This window comes from Microcebus murinus, chromosome 16 (assembly GCF_040939455.1).
Source record: "Microcebus murinus isolate Inina chromosome 16, M.murinus_Inina_mat1.0, whole genome shotgun sequence".
NCBI lineage: Eukaryota > Metazoa > Chordata > Mammalia > Primates > Cheirogaleidae > Microcebus > Microcebus murinus.
In genome coordinates, this window is record NC_134119.1 from 31,171,116 (window position 1) to 31,195,656 (window position 24,541).

The window sequence follows — 24,541 nt, forward strand, 5'->3', positions numbered from 1 at the left end:
TGACTCCCAGTCCTGTGCTCTTATATCACATTACTTTCTACTGCTGTTTCTAAGTTTTTTCATCTGGACAGGAGCTACTGCAGTGGGAGGTGCAGTGGAAGGAGCTGACTTGGAAGCATGTGAGTGTGGCAGCTCTGCCCCTGCCTCACTGGGGCTGTTATTTCCCATCTTTGGGCCTCAGCTTCCTCATCTGTAAAATGGAACTAATAATAATTCTACTCTCTTAGGTGTAGGAGGGCTTTGAGAACTCTGTGGAGCTAGGAAATGTTATTGAACATGATTGCTCTTTTGTTTTTGTTCTTTTTTTTTTTTTTTTTTTTTTGAGACAGAGTCTCGCTCTGTTGCCTGAGCCAGAGTGCTGTGGTGTCAGCTTAGCTCACAGCAACCTCACACTCCTGGGCTCAAGCAATCCTCCTGCCTCAGCCTCCCGAGTAGCTGGGACTACAGGTGTGCGCCAACACACCCGGCTGATTTTTTCTATTTTTAGTAGAGACAGGGTCTCACTTTTGCTCAGGCTGGTCTTGAACTCCTGAGCTCAAGCGATCCTCCTGCCTCAGCCTCCCAGAGAGCTAGGATTACAGGTGTGATCCACTGTGCCCGGTCTTTTTCGATTGTTTATTGCTATGTAACATAGCAATTAAAATCAAAACTTAGTGGTTTAAAACCATTTTATTTGCTTATGATTATTCAATCTGGGCTGGGCTCACGTAGGTGGTTTTTCTAGCAATCTTGCTGGTAGTCACTCTTGTGGTTGCATTCAGCTGGTGGGAGGACAGAATGTCCTGATTGGCCAGGCCTGAGTCAGGTGCCATTGTCAGAGCCAAGGGGAATGGGGCCAACCCCTTCTGAACTAATAATAATAATATTAATCATAGATGACATTTAGTGAATGTTTGCTATGTGCCAGACACTCTTTCAAACACTTTATATGAATTAACTCATGTAATCCAACAACTCTGTGAGGTAGATATTATCCCCCACATTTCCTATATGAGGTCCAGAGAGGTTAAGGAATTTGCCTACGTTCACACAACTGGTAAATAGCAGAGCCAGGATTCAAATCTGGGTAGTTTGACTTCAGTATCTACGTTCTTTATGGCCTGGACCAAGAAAGGGAGTAGAGGCTCATAGGAAAGTCAGATACTGACAGCAGACCCTAGGACTCCACGATGGCGTCGGTTGCACCAGTGAAGGGTGTCAAACTAGGGCAACTGCCAAGCTGGACACTGAGGTGGAATTTCACCCCTAAAGGCACTGCTGGAGCGTTTCAAAGAGGTTACTATGGGTATTACAAGTATGTCAATGTGAAGAAAGGGAGCGTCGCCACCGTGGAGGGCACACTCTGCACTCCTGGCCACGACCACCTTGGCCTCCTCCTTGGCATCCTTCCATGAGGAACTCGATCATCAATCCGACTTAAGAGAAGCCAGAGCTCTTATTCTTCACCCACTTTATCATCAACAACAATCATCACAACAGCTTACTATTTCCTGAGCGCCTTGTTTCATATCCTGATGAGAATTAACCTCCAAATAAAAGATGACTGGTACATGTTTTTTAAAAAAAGTCATATACTAATATCAAGAAGAGGGGGTATCTTCTTAGCTTTGTGACTTGAAAAAAATTAAAAAATAAGAAAAAAGAAGGGAGGGGGAAAGATACAGTGCAGGCAAAACCAGTATGTCTACCCTGCAACCACCACTAATCACCATAAAAATCCGATGTGCCATTTAGAGCACAATCTACAGAACACCTTTATGTCGTCTGTGCAGACTCTTGGGTATTTGGGTATCTTTCTCTCTAACCCAGCTAGGATTATTTTATTCTTACAGTCCCCTAAGTGAATGCAAAGCTGAAAATCTATGGAGCCCCTTGGTCAAGAACTTTTGAAGTACATCAAATAAGAACATCTGGGAGCACATGATACCAACATGTGGCCACGAACTCTTAAAATAACATGGAGAAGTGAATTTGGAGAAGCAGATGGAGGACATGAAGAGGAATGGTAGGTGACACCTGCAGAAAGTCACCTGGGGCACCAGGACGGAAGCAAGAATGATTGAAAAGTCTCTGGAGGTGTGTGTGTGACTCTTCTGAGTACTGGGGGTGGGATGGGGCTCGAAGGTCTCATGTATGTGTCATTTCCTCGGCACTCAATCCTTTTTTGTATGAGATGCTCTAGAGATGGTTTTTCACATTCAGACAAATGTCACAGATGCAATGCCTTCCTTGTTTATATTTCTTCTAATGTGCTTCTGCTTGAGCAAGTGAGCCTTTAATGTCAATTTCAATTAATGCTGCTCCATCTGATCTCAGTGGTGCCACTCAGGGATGCAATGGCGGGCGGAAGAAGGTCACTGGGAAGTGGGCAGAGATGTCCCCTCTTGTTTGAAGGCTTGAGGCTCTGGTGGGGGAGGCACTGGGAGGGAGAGTGTAGAATGATTTACTCCCTACTTGATGAAGACCATACTTTAATGATGCTAGCCTGTCTTTTGTTTAACTAACTAAAAAAAAAAAAAAAAAAAAACCAAATGTGGAAACCCAGTAGCAAGGCAGAGAGCAGAGACAAGGGCTGTGAGAGCTGAGCCAGTGAGGAATGAGAGACATAAAACCTTGTTGTATTGATCTATGAGAGTGTCCCCATAACCCTGAGGCCTCCAGCCATCAGTTGCAGGTATGGGAACTGTATGCACTAAGCCTGCTAACTGCTGCCGTAGAGATTTCCCGATTCTGCCACATGCACTTTCTTCCCTCCCAGCCGGATGGCTCAAAGCTGGTGGGCTCAGGCCAACATGTCTGTATGTGGCCTGAGCTCAGCATGGCAATGGGATGAACCAGAGTTTGGTGGGGGTGTGCGGCAGCAGAGCAAGGCTCAGGGTGGGTAGAGACAGTTCTAATCTGCCAAACCTTCCTCCCTCTCTTCTTCCTTCCTTCCCTCCCTTTCTCCCTCTTTCCCTTCCCTTCCATTCTTCCTTACAAGGGAATTTGTTCCCTTCCAAAGGGGAATTTGTTTAGGAAAGAGAAGATATGGATTTATGTTCTCCAAGAGATGATTCTCTCCCCTTGAGAAGCCAGAGCTCTTACTTTTCATGCCCTTTGTCATCAATAACAATCATTATAAGAGCTTTCTATTTCTTGAGCACCTTCTACGTGTCAGGGGACACTACACACATTATTTCTCATCTTCACAACAACCTTCAAGGTAAATGTAATTTATGTCCACTTTCTTTAGGAGGAGATTGGGGCTTAGAGAGCTTGAAGAGCTTTTCCAATTAAGTGGTGGGATGTTGTTGTTTTTAGCCAAATTATTTTTCACTTGAGGTGTTTTGTTTTGTTTTTTGTAGAGACAAGGTCTCCCTATGTTGTCCAAACTGATCTCAAATTCCTGGCCTCAAGGGATCCACTTCAACCTCCCAAAGTACTGGGATTACAGGCGTGAACCACCGTGCCTGGCCAGGACTGGAGTTTGAACTGAGGCCTGTTCATTCAATTTCTGGCTCCAATGTCATAAATTACTGAACACTTGGGAGGGCCAGGCTCCTAGTTAAGACACAATGATGGGTGCATCTGAAATGAAAAATGTCTTCTATTCACATCCTAGATATCTATATCAGCAAGAAGTTTAACCTATATCATTCTAGGGATCAAGATGCAAGGGCTCTATCCCTGGTCCTGCAACTCTTTTGATGGGCAGTTGTCAGTGTACATGATGTGTCAGCTCCCCTCTCTAGGCCTCATTCTTTTTTTTTTCGAGACAGAGTCTCACTCTCTTGCCCAGGCTAGAGTGCCGTGGCATCAGCCTAGCTCACAGCAACCTCAAACTCCTGGGCTCAAGCGATCCTCCTGCCTCAGCCTCCCAAGTAGCTGGGACTATAGGAACATGCTACTACACCCAGCTAATTTTTTCTATTTCTAGTTGTTTGGCTAATTTCTTTCTATTTTTATAGTAGAGACAGGGTCTCACTCTTGCTCAGGCTGGTCTTGAACTCCTGAGCTCAAGCAATCCTCCTGCCTCGGCCTCCCAGAGTGGTAGGATTATAGGCATGAGCCACCACGCCCAGCCTAGTCCTCACTCTTTATCTGTAAAATGGGCAAGTTGGACTAAATATCTTCAAGTGTCAGCTCAGTTTAATCCAATATGACAACACTTATGGGGACTTCCTGTGTGACTGTGCTGGGAGGGTACAAAGAGGGGCAAGACAGGCCTCTGTTCTCTCAGTGAGCAGGACACATGCTCTAATAGTTACAAATAAAGGGCAATAAAGCTTGGAGAGCAGAGCATCTGATTTAGACTTAGCCAGTGGCAAGGTTCATGGCAAGGGTGATGGGGCAGGCTTCATGGAGGAGGGACCATTGGTACTTGGGTTTGAAAAGAAAGAACATGTGTAGGAGGGGATGGGAGGAAGCTTTTCCCACTCAACACCACATGGAGCAGAACCACCTGGTCAAGGCATAAAATTGTAAGAAGTAACAAATCACCGAGGCAGGCAGATTGCTCAAGGTCAGGAGTTTGAAACCAGCCTGAGCAAGAGTGAAATCCCGTCTCTACTATAAATAGAAATAAATTAATTGGCCAACTAATATATATAGAAAAAATTAGCCAGGCATGGTGGTGCATGCCTGTAGCCCCAGCTACTCGGGAGGCTGAGGCAGTAGGATCGCCTGAGCCCAGGAGTTTGAGGTTGCTGTGAGCTAGGCTGATGCCATGGTACTTGCTCTAGCCTGGGCAACAAAGTGAGACTCTGTCTCAAAAAAAAAAAAAAAAGAAGTAACAAATCATAGTTGTTTTAAGCCACTAAACTTTGGGGTGGTTTGTTATGTAACAACAGATAATTAAAACAGACTCCAAAAGTGCATACCCAAATAGACTTTATTCTAAAGGCCAGAGATTGCCAATTTCCAGACCACAGCCTATAATAATTGGCCTGCAGACATAGTTCATTTGGCTTGCACAGTTTTTTTTTTTTTTTTTTTTTTTTTACTATTTTAGCCAACATTTAAAAATGGGTTAGGAAATTTTATATGAATATCCAAATTTTGGGGTTCTCTTGAAAAACCCTGCATCTTAGCACCTGTATTCTAGCAACAGCTGGCTGGTTGTCCCCTATCTACGTGGCAGATGCTCTCTGCTCCCTATTGTCTCACCCCAACCTGCTTTCTGGCCCCTATAAGCATTTGAGTTTTTGATCTATGCTGTTGGCATGGCCATGGAAAGCCACTGAAGGGTTTTGAGCAGAGCAGGAATGATGAGAGCTGGGCAGTGAGTGATGTATTGGTGGGGAGTGACTCTGGGGCAGGTGTGCCACCGTGCTTGGATAATTTTTTCTGTTTTTAGTTGTTTGGCTAATTTCTTTCTATTTATAGTAGAGATGGGGTCTCACTCTTGCTTAGGCTGGTCTCAAACTCCTGAGCAGAAGCAATCCTCCCGCCTCAGCCTCCCAGAGTGCTAGGATTACAGGCATGAGCCACCGTGCCCGGCCTCCCCAATGTTTTATGTGTTGCCTTTCTGGGAAAGGTCTTGCTTAAGAGGGCTTTATAGCTTAATAAGTTTGAAAACCCCTTTGAGGGGCTTTCTAACTCTAATAGTTCATGATTTTATAAGTTACAGGGGAAAGCATAATGACTTTCACACTGATAATAAAACTATTTTGAATGTTTGCTCTATGTCAGGCATTGCATTAAGAGCTTTACATACATTTATCTTATTTTTAAAAATCCTCAGGAGAGGAGGAGGGGATGGGTATATACAACCACAGCGAGTAAGCTGTGCAACGTTTGGGGGATGGACATGCTTGAAGCTCTTACTTGAGGAGGGAGGGAGGCATGGGCAATATATGTAACCTTAACACTTGTACCCCCATAATAGGCTAAAATAAAAAAAAATAAATTTTATTACATAGTCTTCTCAAAAAAAAAAAAACCCTTAAAGCAACCCTGCGATGTAGGGAATTAATTATTACCATTTTGCAGATAAGAACCTGGGACTTGGGGGCTGGAATAATTTGCTCAAGATCACATGGTAAAGTGGGGTTTGGACCAAATTGTTTAGATGGCATGAACTGGAAGCCCACAGGCCAAACCCAGTCTTAAGATGTGTGTCTTTCGGTCTGCATGGTGGTTTCTTTTAAAACTTGAATTAGTTGCCAGCATTTAAAAATCAAATGATTTCATATAAAATTTGGACTTAGAGCTTCCCCCAAACCTCCCCTTTTAGATCTGACAACTGGTAACAGCAGGTGCCTGTATTTCCACATGAGTAGTAGCTTTCTCCTCTAGAAGGGACATGAACTCATTTATGGTACTTGCCTGACCCTACAGGCATCTGATTTTGCAAAGCCTGTTCTAATGGCAAGCCTGTCTTCTTCCTTCTTATATCCTTCCATCCCCACCTGCTGATTCTCCCCCACTACCCTCTCCCTCACCTGCTCCTTTTTATTCTTTGCCTTCGATGAAGACACCTGTTGGAACCCTCTACTCTTTTCTCTTGACTCCATCTTCCAAATCCTGGCACAGGTAGCTCTGCAATCACTGTCACATCTCTGAAGAGGAATGAGCCCATTCACGATAAGTTCAGAGGGCAGAATTAAGTCCAGTGGTGGAGAGAGAAAGTGGCTGAATGTACACACCTTGGAACTCAGCCCTGCATGAGTTCCTGGTTCTTTCACTTACCATCTGTGAGACATCAGCAATGTCACATTTCCTCATCCATGAAATGGGGATAAAACCAGAACCAACCTTACAGGACTACTAGGAGGATTAAAAATCCAGCTGAATCAGAGTACATTTAAAGTTCATCCAACCTTGACCTTGATATTTTATCTCTACTTGTTGAACTCTATTCATCTGTTTTAGTTAGGAAATTATGGCCTCAAGTTAAAAAAATTTACAACTCAAACTACTTAAACTATAGAGATGTATTGTTTCATGTTGAAGTGCAGAGGTGAGTCAAGCTTCAGGAATGCCTTCATCAGATCTCTGGCTCAATTTTTCTGCAATATTTTCTTGGTCCTGCCTTCTTCCATGTGATGGTTTTGTCTTCTGGCTGGCTTCCCTCATGGTGGCTAAAAAAAAAATAACTGCTACATCATACCCTATACCACAGTACCCAGAAGGCAAAAGAATGTTCCTTCCTCATCCATCACCTTTATCAGACCAACAACCCTAGGTCCTTAATAATTAGGAGGTAGGATAGTATAGTGATTCAGTAAGCAGGTTCTAAAGCTGGACTCCATCACTTACTAGCTCTGTTATATTGGGAAAGTTAATCTTTTTGTGCCACAGTTTCCCCATCTGTACAATAGAGATAATAATAGTACCTATCTCATAGGGCGGTTGTAGGAATTAAATAAGCACTTAGCAGATTGTCTGGCAATTAGTAAACGCTCCGTGTTAACTAGTGTTGCCAGCATATTTCCTTAGAAACATCTCCCTTCATACTGTAATTTTCACATTCTTCTGGTCAACACTGAGTCTTCCTGACATTTCTCTGTTGAATTTGTAGTCACTCATTCAACAAATATTTAATGAGGACCAATTGTTCTAAGCAGTGGGGAATGAGCAAAACAGATAATATCCTGCCCTTGTGAAGATCACACTGTAGTGGAAGGTGGGAATGGGAGAGAAGCAATAAAAAAAATATAATATTTCAGGTGGTGATAAATGCTATGTTGAAAAATCCAGCAGGAATGAGTATGAGGAAGTGCAAAGGTGTGGGGTATTATATTCTAAATGTGGGCCAGGGAAAGGCTCTTTGAAGAAGTGACATTTGAGTGGAGACCTGAAAAAGGTGAGTAAGCCATACCAGTATCTGGGAGAAGAGCATTTGAGGCAGACATGATAGCATGTGCAAAGGTCCCAAGGCAGGAATATGCTTGGCATATTGAAAGAACAGGAAAGAGGTCAATGTGTGGCTAGAACAGAATGAGAGGGATGAGAGCATTAGGGGATGAGGTCAGAAGGTCAGCAGGAGGGAGGCACGTCACACAGGACCTTAGGTTCTGTGTGAACATAATCCTCAGGGTCAGCAGGGAACAGGACATCATCTGCAGAATTAAGTTTTATAACCGAGGCCATAGATGGGGTGAGAGGGGTGAGAGCCTCAACTTGCCTGGTGGTGGGGCTGAAGGGAGGTCACAGAAGGCTTCTCAGAGGGGGTGGCCACTGAATTGAGCATTGAAGGAAGAACTAGAAGCATCTGGGCAGAAGAGGAGGAGCAAGTTAAGTAGTGAAAATTCTCAGCAGAGGGTGCTGAGAGGCTGTGGTGTATTTAAGCAAATATGGTAAGGCTAGTGCATAGGGAGGGAGGTGAGGAACCCCAGAAGTGGCCAGAAACAGAGCAGAGGAAGTTAGCAGGGTCTGGATTTATTAATCCATTGATTGATGGATTCAAGTGTTTATTGAGCACTAGGTGTGTGCCAGACCTTGCACTAAGTCTGGGAACATAGTGATGTACACAACAGTCAAAAACATATGAACAGACAAATGACAGAACAACAGGACAAATTAGAGAACACCTTTAGACAAGGTACTTAGGGAAGACCTCTCTGAGAAGGTGATATTTAAGCAGAGAGTTGGGGCAGAACATCCCAGGCCTTGCTCTCCGGGTCACCAATTCTCTAATTTTATTTCTCTTCCTTTTCAAGAGGGCACAGAGGTCAAACAACAGAAGGGCAGTTATAACTGCTGGCCTGGCAAAGCTGGGACTCTGAATTCAAACTCTGCTCTGCTCTCAGGAATCTCATCTCTTAGGCAGGTTCTGTGGAGGCAACATAAAAAATACAATCGTAAAATCACAGGTCGGATGAGGCATGCAGAATTTGTTTGGTCAGCTCCCAGCCTTTGAGGAAAGTCTATAGCTGAGGACTGAAGGACAACGGTGCTCTTGTGAAGCACAAGAGCCCTCTGGCTGTTCTGCGGAGGCCGGAGGTTGGGTGTGGGAGACCCTGGAGGCTAGAACACTCATTTAAGTGAGAAATCCCGACAGGAGAGACGTTTAGGAGGGAGGACCACTACCTGAATCAAGTTATAAAAACATCTGCACTCCAGAAAGGTAAAGGTACTTGAATTTAATCTTCACCCAGGCCACGAGGCCAGGGAAAGTGAAAGGACCAGTTGTTTCTTCCTACTTCATCTCTTCCGGATCCCTCGGGTACCGCCCCCAGCACACTGATTTGGGACCCAACTCCAGGCCCCGCCCACCCAGGCCCCGCCCACTCGACCATCCTTTGGGGCACGCCTCCTTCCGGCTCCTCCCACAGTGGCCACGCCTTAACTCCCGCCTCCCCGCCCTGCTTCCGGGCCCGCCTACTTCAGGTCAGGTCCTATCTCGCCCTTCCTGGGCTTCTCTTCAGCTTCACCTTCACCCTCTCCGCTTCTGAAGGGCCCGCCTCTTTCCAGCCTTGACCGCACTTCCCTCCACCCGTGACTCCTCCTCTGGGCAGTCCCCCTTTAGTCCCGCCCACGGCCCCCTCTTTCTAGCACTCCCTGGTTCCCGGCTCTCCGAGGCCTCCACGGTCTTCCCTACCTGTCTTGCCCATCATCCAGGGGCTTCACCAGCCTCTCGGCCCCGCCCCGCCCTCGGCCGCAAACTGGTGTAAGAGGCTCGCTCTTCCCGCCTTGGCCCCGCCTCCAGACCCCCATCTCAGTCCCGCCTCCCTGACAGGCCCCGCCCTAGCCCCGCCTTCCTCCCCTCCCCGCCCAAGCTCTGGACCTTTCCAAAGCCGGGCTGAGGGGGTGGGGAAAGCGGGCTGGGCAGTGTCAGGGCGGGGCTGCAGACTCCTAGTGCTCGTGTCACCGTGTCCTTCCCCAGAGGCAGAGAAGAGGAGGAGGGAGAGCCCGGGTTTAGGGCCAGAGCGGCGGGCGGGGCCGAGCTGAGGGAAGCCTCTCCAGGTGCCCCCACCCCCGCGGGCCTCGGTGGTGCCGGCCGAGGGAAGGGCTCGCGGCTGCGGGGCTCGCGCCGCTGTCAGTGCGGCTGGGCGCGCGGTCGGCGCGGGCGCGGGGCGGCAGACCTGAGAGAAGCTGAGGGGGCGGTAGCGGCGGCGGCGGCGGCGATTCCCGCGCTTGGGCTCAGCCTCCTCACGCCGCGGCCGCCTTCCTCCCCCCTTCCTTCCGACCCCTAGTGCGGGGGCACCGCCTCCTTCCGCGCAGCGCAGCTTTCTCCAGACTTCTAGGTGCGGGTGAGTGGGGGCCGCGGGCGTTTCCTTAGGGGTGCGGGGGGGTGTACTTTGTGCCTATTCATTCGCCTACTTCTTCGGGCTGGCCACTGCCTATTTTTAGAAACTCTTATTTCGGCCATTCGGGGAGTCCCGGGAGCCAGAGTAACTCCAGCCCCCTCCTCCTGCTCCTTTCTCCCACCCAGACCCGTCGCCCTGGGTCGCGGCTCGGGTCCATCCGCACCCGCTCCCGGCCGCCTGGCATTCTCTGTCCGCTTCCTCCCCGCTGGCGGAGCTGGGCCAGGAGTTGGCTGGGTGGGCCCGCGCCCGCTCGGAAGTTGGAGTCTTTTGTGCTCGCGCCCCGCCCCGCCCCGCCCGGCGAGGGGAGGAGGGAGGGGAGCGGAGGCCGTGCGAGGGAGGCCTCTGGCGGGCCGGGCCCTGGCTCTGGCCCCAGCCCGGGGCATCTTCCGGCTTTCCCGCCGGGGCTGGGTCTGCGAGCTCCTGGAGGCGCGCGAAACTGGCCCTGCCTCGCTCTTCGCGGGCTTGAGCACTGCGCTCCCACCTCTGTCGATCCTGGGCTCATTGCACACCTCGGCGTCGGAGAGGAACAACAAGGCCCTCGAGCTGGGGCCCTGTTCCGCACTTCACGCAGCCCCCTTTGTGGCCGAGCCTTAGTTTGCCCCTCGGTGAAATGGGGAAAGAGAGAAACTTGTTCATGGAATCAGAGAGGAAACTATTTTAATATGTGAGAGAAGTGTTTAAATACCAACAGGTAACGTTTAATGAGACTTGACTCAGAGACTTCTTGCCTTATTTCGTTTAATGCTTACAGCGACCCTCTGGGTTATCTCCATTTACAGAAGCAGAAATCAAGGCGCAGAGAGGTAAAATAATTTGCTCAAGCCACAAAAGTGTAAAACAGTGGTGATAGTACGTGTTATTTATTTTGTGGTGTGAGCGTATATCATCTCGTAGTGCAGAGGAATTTTGACTTACCCTGGGTCACACCATTTAGTTACAGATAAAACTCCGGGTTCTCCCTGAGTTCTGGGCCATTGTACACGATACAATTGATGAAATCCCATTCTGGATTTACCATAGCACCGAGAGAAGGGAGGTTAGGATGAATTTCTTACTAATATCGCCGGTAGAAGTTGATGGTTGGAAGGACTCCAGATCTCAAACAACTGAAGTTCCCTGGGGTTTTGGTTGCAGGAAGACTTAAGACTGTATAAACAGTGAGGTCCATTCTTTGTTAATGGCATGTTTCTCCCCCAAACTTTGCATGTTCTCTGTGTTGTTTAGCTTTATTGATCTTAGTTTGAGGAGATGGCTAGCTCAAGTCATCTGCTTCAACTCTGTGCTCATTTGTCCTGTTTTCTGATAAGGCCCAGTTTTCTGATGTCTTTGATCCTGGTTTGGGGGAGTGTTTTAAAATCAGGCAGGATAGTTTCTGGGCCAGGTCTTAAGACCAGGCTCCTGATGTTTGCATTAGTTCTTTGGAGTCTGGTGGGTCTGTCTCCCCCCCCCCAAAAAAAAAAAAAAGATTTGGATTTAGCGGTCATGGTATGTGGGAGCTGGAAGGTGTCTTACAGATCATCTGGTCCAACTTTTCATACTTGCCTTTCCCTCTTCCCTACTAACTAAACCTTGGAAAGGGGAAGTAAATAGTCTAATTCACAGACTGCCTTAGTGATAGAATCGGAACTAGAATTCCCAGTTGTCTTCTTCTCAGTCCAGTAATATTTTTATTTCTCCCATACCTTGCCACCTTGTAAAAGGACACTAAACTACTTATTTAGGCCTTGAAGATCAGGAATCCTGAGTAATTGGAAATCCCAAGGAGGTTTGTAGTCTCTGCCACTCTCTGTGCCTCATGTTTAGTGTTACGGGGAGACCTGGTTTTACAGGTGTTACTAATTCTTCTAAGTTCCCGTTTTGTTTTATATTATTTTATATATGGTTTATAGTATTCTTCCGTAACCATTATATGATTTCATTTCTAATATAGTTCTGTGAGGGGCTTTGCAGAACTTGCCTTCTTTTTACTGTAAGGGATTAAAGATATAGCAAGATTAGGGCACTTGCCTTAAAGAATTAACAAATGGTAAGGACACAACATGGGCAGAGGATTTGACGTGACTTCTTAAACTGAGCAACTCATTGTGGCTCTCTAACTCTCAGTTTTCTTATCTATAAATGCTCAGAGGGTTGTTGTGGAGATTATGAGAAAATGGCTGTGAAAATGCTTTGCGATTAGTAGTAATAATAGCTAACATTTTTTAAGTGGTTAACATGTACCACGAGTCACCAGACTATTGAGGCATATGTCATTTAATCCTCAGAGTAACCTATGAATTAGGTACTATTATTATCATCTCTGTTTTACAAAAGAAGAAATAGCTTAGAGAAGTTACATGACTTACTCAGAGTCATATAACTGGTAAGTGGCCAAGCCAGGATTAACTGCAGACAGTGTAACTTTAAAGCTGGCATGCTTTTAAAAAAAATTGTGGTGAAATATATATAACATAAAATTTACTATTTTAACCAGTTTTTAAATGTACAGTAGCATTAAGTACATTCACATTGCTGTGCAACCATCACCACCATCCATCTCTAGAACTTTTTATCTTCCTCAACTGAAACTCTGTACCCTCCTTATTCCACCCCCCCAAGTCCCTGGCAACCACTTTCAGTTTGTGAATTTGACTACTCTAGAAACCTCATGTAAGTGGAATCATACAGTGTTTATCTCTTTGTGACTGGTAAACTGTCACACTTAGTGCCTTCCTTAATCTCAGTGTGCTTTGTGTAAATGCAAAATGATTATTAGTCCTCATCTCCAGTAGGGATGTGGCATGCAATCCTGGAGCAGGAACCACGGCCTGGTGGTTATATCTCTGTTTGAATCTCTCTCCAACACCTGCCATCCCATGGATTGAAGTTCCTTATCACTGAAGTCTTTTTTGGATCTCTGCTGGCCCCCTCTGTATCTTCATAAGCCTCATACCTTTGAAATAGAACCCAGACAGCTCTCTAGCTTCACCTTGTTTGCACTTACTTTCTGACCATCCTGGGTTTGGGTATATGGGGCTGCAGTGATCAGGAATAACACTGCTATGACAGCAGCTTGGATCAAAACTACTCAGAGGACGATTAAGTGGATTACCTTTATGAAATGCTCCTTCTCTCCTCCCACCTGTTTCCATAAAAGCACACAGGAGGGATTAGCTTTTGGGTTCCTAGAGGGTGTTTATGGATCCTCACTGCTTATAGGTGGTTTAAATGGAGTTAGATGCAGCATTTAGCCTTTCAAAATTCCCTTTGATTTGACTGTTTCTGTGTCTGTCTGTTTGGGAGGGAGGTATTTATGTTTATGAAAGGTGGTTGGAATTTTGTTTTGATATCAACAGGGGGTTGGGGTAAGAAGTGTTCTAGAAATGGGTAATATGGTAACAAATAACATGATCATATATGTATGGTCATGTCATGCTCTCCTTAAAAATCTGGTGGCCCAATATTGCTTACATATTAAAGTTCAAACCAGTGTGACCAGTGAGTTCAGAGTGTGTTGAATTGTTTATTGGATAGAATCCTGTAGTTGAGGAGTCTTAAGTCGTTTAGACCAGCCACCTGGCCAACATTTGAATCAGTTACGTGTTGAGGTTGTTTCATTGGACACTTCATTACTGAAAAGTTTTTCATTCACTGAACAGTTCTTAGGCATCTGTTAGGCATAGTTGTAAATTTGGGGATTTGGGTGCACATAGCCTCATGGGGAAAACAGGCAATGTGAGAAGTGTTGTGATGGACAGACGTCACGAGAGCACAGTGGAATGGTATCTAACCCAGCATTGGAGGGTTTGGAAAGGCTTCCTTGGAGGAGAAGTTGGCTAACCCTAGACCTCAGGAAAAAAATAGACATAAGCCAGGGGAAAAAAAGAGATTTGGGGAGTCAGGGAGGAAGCAGAGATAATACTATTCTAGATACCGTGTTTCCCCGAAAATAAGACCTACCCATAAAATGAGCCCTAGCAGGATTTCTAAGCATTTGTGCAATATAAACCCTACCCCGAAAATAAGATGTAGGTGATGGTCATGGCTATGCAGCATATCTGCACAACTCATGCATTTCTTTGTGGAGCGGTAAAGAAGACGGAACAGCCCTTCTCATCTGCCCCATCGTGACAGCTACTATCCTGGAGGTGACCCAAAAGGTGCAGGCAGACCACCAACAAGGTCGGCTCCCCCGTCAGGTCCCGGCCATCCTGTGCATGCTGCAAGCTGAGGCTTTGAGGGGAAAATAACACATCCCCTGAAAATAAGCCCTAGGGTGTCTTCTTGAGGAAAAATAAATATAAGACTCTGTCTTATTTTCGGGGAAACATGGTAGAAGGAACAGCAAGTTCAGAGATGGTGGTGCTAATAGGTAAGACTTTTGGCTATTTATTGTATCTGTCAGGTGCTATTCTATGAATTCAACATGCGTTAACTCATTTCTTTCCATAAACGCTGAGAGCTGAGTGCTGTCATTACTCCCATTCTGTAGTTGAAGAAACAGGCCCAGGTGGAGCATAAAGCATGAGGTGGGTGGGTGTGACAAGAGAGGAGACTGGCAAGGCAGTCATAGCACAGGCCCAGTCAGGAAAGAGCCTTGTTGCCTATGTTGAGGAGTTTGGACTTCATCCTGAGGTGAGGGGACCAGGATTCTATGTGCGTTTCAGGATATTGCTGGTTACATGTTTGGGTAGTAGACTGGAGAGAGCTAGAGCACCATGGGTAAAGAGACCAGTTTGGAGGCTGGTGCAGTAATACAGGCAAGAGGTGACGGTGTTTCAAATGAAGGTAGAAAAAAGGAATTGAATGATAAGACAAAGATTGGTGTGGAGGATAAGGAATGAATCATGGTGACATCTGCGTTTCTACATGGTGTAGTTGTGTAGATGCTGTTTTTTGAGGTGGGAACACAGAAGAAGGAGCATATAAGGGAGGGAGGAGGATTTCTCATGCAGAGTCTCCTTACACATACTTTCATTTACTTCTAGTTATGGATCCTAGTTTTTCATGTCATAGTGGAAGGGAGGGAGTGAGAGTATGGCACAACAAATCTGGTCACTATCCCTGGCTAAACTGGATAATACAAACACTAGTTTTGGAAAGGAGGAAATACATTAGATCCTAGACATCCAGGCCCTGTGCAGCCCAGAAGACTGCTTACGTTAAGCCAAGAAAAGCTTATGTTTTCTCCACGCAACGTCTTCGGTACTGCTCTTTTTGTGTACTGGTGTGTCTCTCTTTAAGTCACTTCTCTGCTTACTCTCTGGTAGGCACTGGGAAAACAAAGATGAGTAAAATGTAGCCTGAGGAGCTCACCTTCCAGAAAGGCAGAGATCTCAGTAGCTTAGATACAGCGTGGAGTAGGGGAGAGGGTGGGATGGGGCAGGGCAGCGTGGGACAGGATGGGAAGAGCTCAGGAGGGATTTTTATTGGGGCTAGGAATCAGGAGACCCCACTCTGTGCTCCAGTCTTTTTGTCAGGTGGCAGATGTTCAAGTTTATTCACCTAACGAAGGGAAATAATGACTAGATGACCCCCAGTGTCCTTTCTAACATCTTATGATAATAGAGGGGGTGGGGTGGAGACAGTAAGAGGGTTTTCACTTGAGTGTCTTAAAAGCCTGGCTTTGTTCAATTTTAGCTTTGTATATAAAATATATAACTAGAGGGGAGAAAATTATAGCAGTAATGTTAGCCTGCTTGTCCTACAGTACCAGTCCCTGGGTACTGTAAGTAAAGTTTCAGACCTATGCTCAGGGTGCAGCTCACAGACCCTTAGGACTTGAGATATGGGGCAGTGGGATAAATTAGAAGGCTAGTCACTAACCTGAGGATCATTTAGTCAGTGTGTGGGCTTGACCAAACCCATTTCCTTCTCTGGCCCTTTTTCCTCATAAAATAATCTGGGAGGACCCTGGAATTCTCTAAATGCCCAGAGTGGAGTGGGAAGGTGGAGACAGAAAAACGACTGGAGGTGACTCTCTACTCACCACGCCTCCTCTTAAATGAAGGAATAGAAATGGGCATCTGCCCAAGTAGCATTGTCATCTTTTCTGACTGTTTCCAAAGCCCTTCTTGTTTCCTTAATATTAGTGTCTTCTGTCATTTCATAATGGCCTTCATGGTAATAAGTGTGCTGTGCCTCCTGGGAGGAAGGATGGGGTATTGTCCCTGGGCTTTGATCTCTGGGTCTCCAGAAGAGCCATTCAAGCTGTCCACTGCAAACTCCCTCCTCCCCCCCACACCCCCCAACTCTCTGTGCTAGGGTAGGGATGGGCTGTTGAGGCTGAATACTTGGGTTTTCCAGAGGGCATATGCATTGAGAGTGCTTTACTTACTAAAGTGCGCATCTGGCTCTCCTCCCAACACACCTGGTGAGTTCCACTGAGGGAAGTAGCATTCAGTGGGCTTTTGATGATTGCCAAACTAATTGTAATTGTCTAATATTCTCTGGGATCTCAGTCTTCCTGTCTAAAACAAGGGGTTAGACTGGATAATCATGAATGATATTTCTACCTCTTCACAGTTTTATGGCAGTGGCTTAAGAATTTATTTCTGGAAGGAGAAAGGGCTTTGCTAGGGCATTAAGAGTTATCTCAGAGGGTTAAATTTTGGATTCACAGAAGATACTTTTCAGTATATAAACAGGTGGATATTGCTTTTTAGAATGGACAGATTGCTGAAAAATTCCTTATGAGTTGAATTTATCAAATTCCTGAATTTTATAAACTTGGAGCTGTAGTCCCATGGGACAAACTTGGAGTCTAAGACTATAAAAATTATATTTAAATATGTAGGAAACTGTTTAAAATCACATGATTATGGGAAAATCAAAAACACTTTAAGATTCTCACATGGTAGTAGGAGTGGAAAAAACGCTAGCCCAGAAACCTTCATTTCCTTGGAGCTTTATTATTATGAGGTAGATACCTCTGTTGAGGTTACCTGGTCCTTGAAATGCCATCTGTAGAGACTGGATAGTTCTGTTTATTTGTCAAGTAATATTGCTTTGTTCCAAGTAAGTATTCTCTTTTAGAAGGCCAGGTTTAGAAGCTTAATATTGGCCAGGCGTGGTGGCTCACACCTGTAATCCTAGCACTCTGGGAGGCTGAGGCAGGCAGATTGCTTGAGGTCAGGAGTTCGAAACCAGCCTGAGCAAGAGCGAGACCCCATCTCTACTATAAATAGAAAGAAATTAATTGGACAGCTAATATATATAGAAAAAAAATTACCCGGGCATGGTGGTGCATGTCTGTAGTCCTAGCTACTCGGGAGGCTGAAGCAGCAGGATTGTTTGAGGTTGCTGTGAGCTAGGCTAATGCCACAGTACTCACTCTAGCCCGGGCAACAAAGTGAGACTCTGTCTCAAAAAAAAAAAAAAAAAGCTTAGTATTGTCAGCTAGTTTTTCTTTGTTCCAGAGGCATTTATCTAGTATTTAACTGTCTTTTCTTTATTTGTTTTATTAAGCATTTTAGTAAGCGTTGTTAAAGGTACTGTTTGCATGGTGTCTGCTGATCTGTTTGTCTAGTTCCCTATGTAATTCTTTGTGCTCATGAAAGCAAGCCCAGGTGTAGATTTAAAAGGGTCATTTCCATAACTCATCATTTATCTATATCTGGGTTTTCTTTGTGAAAGTATGATCATGCTATACTGAGAAATCAAATGTTTCCTGCTTACACAGACCATTTTAAGGCTTTGGGATTTTGTTTTTCAGATAGCTGTAAGGTGATACTGAGAAATGGTGCTGTCAATACAGTAATGAGGGCTGTGCATGAATCAGTTGTACTCAAGAATAACTTTTCTTTAAACCTTAAGGACTCAAATTGTTTTCATACCAATTAAAATCAACCCTTACTAAAATTAGAGTTTTGGGTAGAGTTGCCATGCTAAGTAGGTTACCTAGCTACTTTAACAGGATTGTTTATGCTTGGAAGTCCAGCAGCCTTTCATCCTTAATCTCAACCTTTTATTCCAGGGGCTTGGAGTACCTACTGAGTGTTCTCTCTGTGGAGAGCATAAAAACTAAGCAAGACATGATTCCTGCCCTCAAATTGCTTTCAGTCTTGAGAGGGAGACAAATAAGTACAACAGATCCTAGCCCTGCTGCCTTGGCTCAGGTATTTGGGTTGAGAGTTCAAATTGGAAATAGCATAATTTATGGATGTATGACTAGACAAAGAGACCTCTTTGATTATCTGACTTCCAGTGTGTAGATTTATTTTTGGCATTCCTTTCTTGTCTCCTTTTCTTCTGTCTGTTACCCAGATTTATCCTCCATTGCTAAGGTGTCCAACACCCAGTGTATAAAGTTAAGAATGTTAGGGAAGGGGAACAACATTGTCCTTCAGGTTTTGGGTATCCAGACATCTGCCTAGTGAGTATTCTCCTCACATCAGTTCTCTGGCTGGCTTCCAAAAAGACGGAGTATTGTCTAGCTTCTTATTTAGGAATGAAGAAAATTAAGTTTCATATTAAATTATTTTAAGTTTTATTATACTCCACTTTGAAATAAAATAGCTCTATATTTTGTTTGCAAGTGGAATTAGTTAAGGTATGGTTTCTGGCATTTGATCAATTGGGACTTAATAATTGTGATTAAATTGTGGTTCTCAAAGTCCATTGCCACTGCCTCTGCCAGCCTTCTTTGAACACTTTACAGCAGGCGTCCTCAAACTACGGCCCACGGGCCACCTGCGGGTGTTTTTGCCCGTTTGTTTTTTTACCTCAAAATAAGATATGTGCAGTGTGCATAGGAATTTGTTCATAGTTTTTTATAAACTATAGTCCGGCCCTCCAATGGTCTGAGGGACAGTGAATTGGACCCCTGTTTAAAAAGTTTGAGGACCCTTGCTTTACTGCGTGGAGCCCTATCAAGTGGAAATGGAGGGCACATTGAGGATCCCCTGATCTTGAAGGGCTTTTCCTCTCCGAGCCTCCTCTCTACCCCCGAAAGAGAAATGTTATTTGGGATGCTGTGTTGTGTTCATGATTTCTTCCAACAAGTTTAATGTTGCCTGTGGGGTCTAGAAGAAGAGGGAAGTATGCTTGTGTCAATCCTTGAGGGTTAGGTACAATGTTGAAATCATTTGGCCAAACTGTTTAGAACCCACTTGAGTGCCTTACTTGCTTCTGGGAGAAATAGAAATGTGTTAAGCACACTCTGATCTTCATGGACTTTATGGTCTCTTTAGGGGAGATAAGATAATAAAATCATGAAGATATAAGCTGATAATAAGTAGAGAGCTTGCTTCAGATGACTAAGATGCGCTCTTGTTCCCTGGCACTAATAAGGCCAGGTAAACTGAAGAAGTCATTTTCTCTCTCTGAACCTCCATTTTATCATATATAAAGTAGAGGTAATACTCTGTGTTTTGCCTTCTTCACAATAACATTGCGAGGAGCAAATTAGATTATGTTACTAAAAGTACATCATAAAATCAGATGAAGCAGTTTATATGGGAAGAGTCCATGAGTCATTTGTCAGAAGTGATAGATAAGTGACAGGATTTTCCATAGAAAATGTCTTTGTAGTGATCAGGAAGAATGGTCTGAAGTAGTCTCTAGGATTGGGAGAAAGTGTGATTTAGCATTTAGGCTAGGTGACCTCAAATTACGGCCAGCGGGCCACCTGCGGCCTGCCAAGGACATTTATCTGGCCCCGTGTTTTTGCCGCCGCTGCCTGTCCTGCTTAGCAGCGGGCCCACAGTGTACATGTGTGGAATGTGCGCTGTACTCTCCTATGGCCCTCCAACGGTCTGAGGGACAGTGAACTGGCCCCCTGTTTAAAAAGTTTGAGGACCCCTGATTTAGGCAGTGATGGAGCAAAAGATGGTAGGCAAACTGTTTTGCTGGGGCAGTGAGTGTTCTCAAACCTCATATTTGGTGTCATACGTTAGGCATATGTTTAGTTTTAGCAGTTACTGCCAAATAGTTTTTAAAGGCATACCAGATCACACTGTCATTGATGGTGTATCAGAGAATTCCTGTTGCTCCATGTCCTTGTTGACACTTGGCATTGTCTCTTTTTTTCATCTGAAGCCACTTTGGTTGGTAGTTAGAGATATGAATTTTAAGAATCATTGTATGGTTTCAATGCTCAGTGCTAGGAAAAAAAAGAATCATAGTATGAACATAGCAAGTATGATAAAGGGGTGAAGTGGGAACTTCAGTGAAGGGAGAGATTGCTTCCTGTTGGGGGGGTGCAGTGCCTGTGAAATGTTTATGGAGGAGTGAGCATTTGAGCTGGGCCTTGTAGGATGAGGATAGTGATTATAAATTATAAATTATGACATGCCAATATTTCCATGTCTGTACTGTGCTTCCCAGACTATTCAGAAACAATACCCCGATAGCTTTTCTCAGTTTATATGCTACTCTCTTCCCTCCTCCCTTTTCTAGAAAGTATGGTCACAGGTGATTTAGGCTGCAGAGATAGAGGATATTCTGTGCAATGGGAACAGCTTGAGCAGAGACACAGATGAGTATCCACACCAAGTAGCATTTATATTCCTGCCAAAGAATTGGGGGTGGGGTGGGAACGGTGTCCCATACTTTGGAGATGGATGATACCTTCTCATACATAGCCTTCCAGAGCAGGTGGAAAAGGTCATGTCGTTATAAAGCCAATTTGCATTTAAACTGGATAGAAGGATGCAAATGATTCTTTGCCTATAATTACATCATTTCAGGGAAGAAATTAATCCAGCAAACAATCATATTTGAAGTATGTTGAAAGAGTTTGTCTTCATCTTAAATGGAGGGGAAGAAAAAGGAATACCAAAAGCTAAAGGCTCTCAGAGCAAATCTATTACTTGTATATTTGCTCAGGGAAAAATTGCCATTTCTTTGTCAGCTTTTATCCTGCTGGTGGACCCTAGCTGGGTGTTTATTTTCTGTAGTTTTACCAAATCACTTTGAAGGCTGGCATGAACATTGATCATATCTTAGAGCCTTTCTTCTTTGTTCTGTCAGCAAATATTAGAAAATGTACCTTAAATTACCTGGTTGGGGGAAATAAGGTGGCAGCGGCAGTTTCATGTTGAACATTAGTCAGCTCCTGATCCTGTGTCAAGACCTGGGATGTTTGTCAAGAGAGATTGAGAGGGCTAGAGCTGCCATTAGGGATATTCACTGGGGGTTTCTACGCATCCTGTCAAGGAGACTAGTCAAGTACTTGATTAAAAATCTGACCTGGGTTCTAAACCCAATTCTGCCTTTCATATTAGTAATATCAATAGCTACCATGAATTGGGTGCCCACTGTGTTGAGATACCATAGTTGGTATCTTGCGTTCATACTAATAGAGCTAATATTTACTGAAGGTTACTATGTGCTAAGCCTTTTATAGATATCTTATTTCTTACTTCAACCTTAAGAAGTAGATTCTTTTGGTCCCCATCATACAAACAGGAAACTGAGACACAAGGAGGTTAAGGAGTATGTTCAGGTAACACTGCTGGAGTAAATGGAGTTGTTGAGATTTAAACCTAACCAATTCTTTATTTTTTTATTTTTTTGAGACAGGGTCTCACTTTGTTGCCCAGGCTAGAGTGAGTGCCGTGGCGTCAGCCTAGCTCACAGCAACCTCAAACTCCTGGGCTCACACGATCCCGCTGCCTCAGCCTCCTGAGTAGCTGGGACTACAGGCATGCGCCACCATGCCCGGCTAATTTTTTCTATATATATATATATATATTTCTTGGCCAATTAATTTATTTCTATTTATAGTAGAGACGGGGGTCTCACTCTTGCTCAGGCTGGTTTCGAACTCCTGACCTCGAGCAATCCGCCCGCCTCGGCCTCCCAGAGTGTTAGGATTACAGGCGTGAGCCAACGCAATTCTTTATTTTTAATATGGAAACTTTCAGACATATATTAGATACAAAGTTGACAGAGTAGGTTAATGAAGTATGATGTACCCGTCACTCAGCTTCAACAGTTGTCAATTCATGGTTGGTCTTACTTCATTTATATGCTTACCTACTTTCCCCCATTCTGTGCTTTGAAGAAAATCTCAACTATCATATTTTGTCCTTAAATATTTCACTATGTATCTCTAAAAGATGACTTTTAAAAATGCCATCTGAAGCCATTTTGGTTGGTAGTTAGAGATATGAATTTTAAGAATCATCGTATGGTGATCGTATTACACTTTACAAAATTTAGCAGTTCCTTAATATCATGAAAATCCAGATTGTGTTCAAATTTCCAGTTGTCTCATAAATGTCACAATCTTATTTTTATAGTTTATTTGATTCAGGATTCACATAAGGTCCACATGTAATTGGTTGTTACGTCTTTCAAGTCTCACTTAGTTTTTATAGTCTTTTCTACAGTCATGTGCTGTGTAACGACATTTCAGTCAATGATGGACCACATACATGGTGGTGGTCCCATAAGATTATAATATCATAATTGTATTTTTACTGTACCTTTTCTATGTTTAGATATGTTTAGATACACAAATACTTGCCATTTTGTTACAATTGCCTACAGTATTCAGTGCAGTAACGTGCTGTACAGGTTTGTAGCCTAGGAGCAGTAGACAATACATGTAGCCTAGATGTGTGGGAGGCTATACCATCTAGGATGGTGTAAGTACACTCTGATGTTCTCATAAGAACAAAATTGCCTAATGACACATATTTCAGAAAGTATCCCTGTTGTTAAGTAAGTAATGCATGACTGTAGTTTTTACCTCTTTATTTGTTGAAGAAACTGGATTTTTCCTATGGAAAAAATTTTTCCATATTCTGAATTTTGCTCATTGTATCCCTGCAGTGTGTTTGATATGTTTCTCTGTCCTCTGTATTTCCTGTAAATTGGTGGTTGTAACTAGAAGACAGTATCTCTTAAACCTCATGGCAACACTATAAAAGTATTATTCTTACTACTATTTTGTAGATGAGAAAACAGATTGAGAAAGGTTGAGTGGCTTGCCCAAAGCCACACCTGGATTTGAACATAGGATCTACTTGCCTCCAAAGCTTTTGCTCCTTCTTTTTCACCATTAACCCACTCCGTGAGCTTAAGCAAATCATTTTATGCTCTTTGGGTGTTAGTTTCTTTGATGTGTTTCTTTGTGATCTAAGGTCTCTTACAGGAGTATTCTGTGTATCTATGACCATTTGAGTGCCTGCTCTATTATGATATGGTCCTACATGCTGTGAATGATACTCTTGGGTAAGACTGTCTGCAAGGTGCATGTGGTCAGTCAGGGACTTTAAAACCATATCCTATTTCAGACACAGTCAACATGGGGCTATGAAATCCTTAATCTTCTGTAAAAGCTTCCTAACCAGCTTTCTTGCTATCCTGTTTTGCCTTCTTCTGTGCCATGCTCCTCACTGCTGCTGGGTGTCTTTTACTAAAAACCATTTTTGTTGTGTTTCCTTTGCTCATAAATCTGGTATGGAAGATTGGTAAATAAAGAAACAAAGTTTTTCCAGCAATAAACCTTCCCTCTTTGGAGTTGTTTCAAGGGCAGCTAGTCTTTTTCTCTTCTGTTTTGCAAGGGTGTTACTGCTTTTATGTAGACACTAAAGGAATCTTGAAATGAAATGATAATGATGGAATGAAGCATGGGGAATGCCATCCTGCTTCAGGGGAGAGCATACATTCAGCATTGTTCTCTTCACTCCCAAGGGCATCTGACTGTAATGGGGCAATTTTATTCTTTTGCAGAGGAAAGGAACTTTTAGGTCTGTTCAGAGTCTTACCTTCTGAGGTGGCAAACTGGCAGCCTCTTGGGTTGTGTCTGGCCTACATACATACTTGGTTTGGCCTGCAGTGTTTTTTTAAGAGGTGAGTCTTTGCTTTTGTTTAGGCTGGAGTGCAGTGGCACAATCAGCAGCCTTGAACTCCTGAACTCAGGTGATCCCCTTGCCTCAGGCACCTCCTGAATAGCTGGGACTACAAGCATGTGCCACTATGCATGCCTAATTTATTTTTATTTCAGTTTTTTTAGAGACAGGATCTTGCTGTGTTGCCCGGGCTGGTCTCACACTCTTAGGCTCAAGCAGTCTTCCCACCTCAGCCTTCCAAGTTGCTGGGATTACTACCGTGAGCCATTGTGCCTGGTGGCCTGTAGTGTTTTTATTTTGAGTTAAATCCCAGCCTGGGGAGATTAGGCTGGCTTTCAGTAGAGATGTAGTGTGTGTTAAATCAGAGGTCCTAGCATGTGGGCTGTGAGGGTGATTGATTTTACATGAAGAGGGAGGAGGATTTTTGAGAAGTAGCAGGGCTAGAGCCTGATGGCTGACCATGAACAATTTTCCTATTTATTGGAGTAGGAATAGGCCCCAGGTGTTCTATGGAAGGCTTTACTCCTT

General features: G+C 44.2%; 1 protein-coding gene and 1 long non-coding RNA gene across 13 annotated transcripts in view; one reads left to right on the forward strand and one right to left on the reverse strand.

Moving 5' to 3' along the window:
- Positions 1–6,449: 6,449 nt before the first annotated feature.
- LOC142876882 (uncharacterized) lies at positions 6,450–9,146 on the reverse strand. The gene is made up of 3 exons (XR_012923733.1): positions 9,013–9,146; positions 8,108–8,194; positions 6,450–7,061 (listed from the first exon to the last, which is right to left on the reverse strand). It is a non-coding gene; the product is annotated as an uncharacterized LOC142876882 (long non-coding RNA).
- Positions 9,147–9,789: 643 nt separating this feature from the next.
- The window catches only part of RALY (RALY heterogeneous nuclear ribonucleoprotein), an 87,952-nt gene continuing 73,200 nt past the window's right edge, over positions 9,790–24,541 (forward strand). For 3 of the 12 annotated variants that reach the window (XM_012754712.3, XM_012754717.2, XM_012754718.2), the window contains exon 1: positions 9,790–10,175. The gene's annotated coding sequence lies outside the window, so the exon portion shown is untranslated. Of the gene's footprint in view, positions 10,176–18,303; positions 18,329–24,541 lie in introns of those variants that run through there. The other 9 variants (XM_012754713.3, XM_076011040.1, XM_012754719.3 and 6 more) reach the window with 6 other exon arrangements.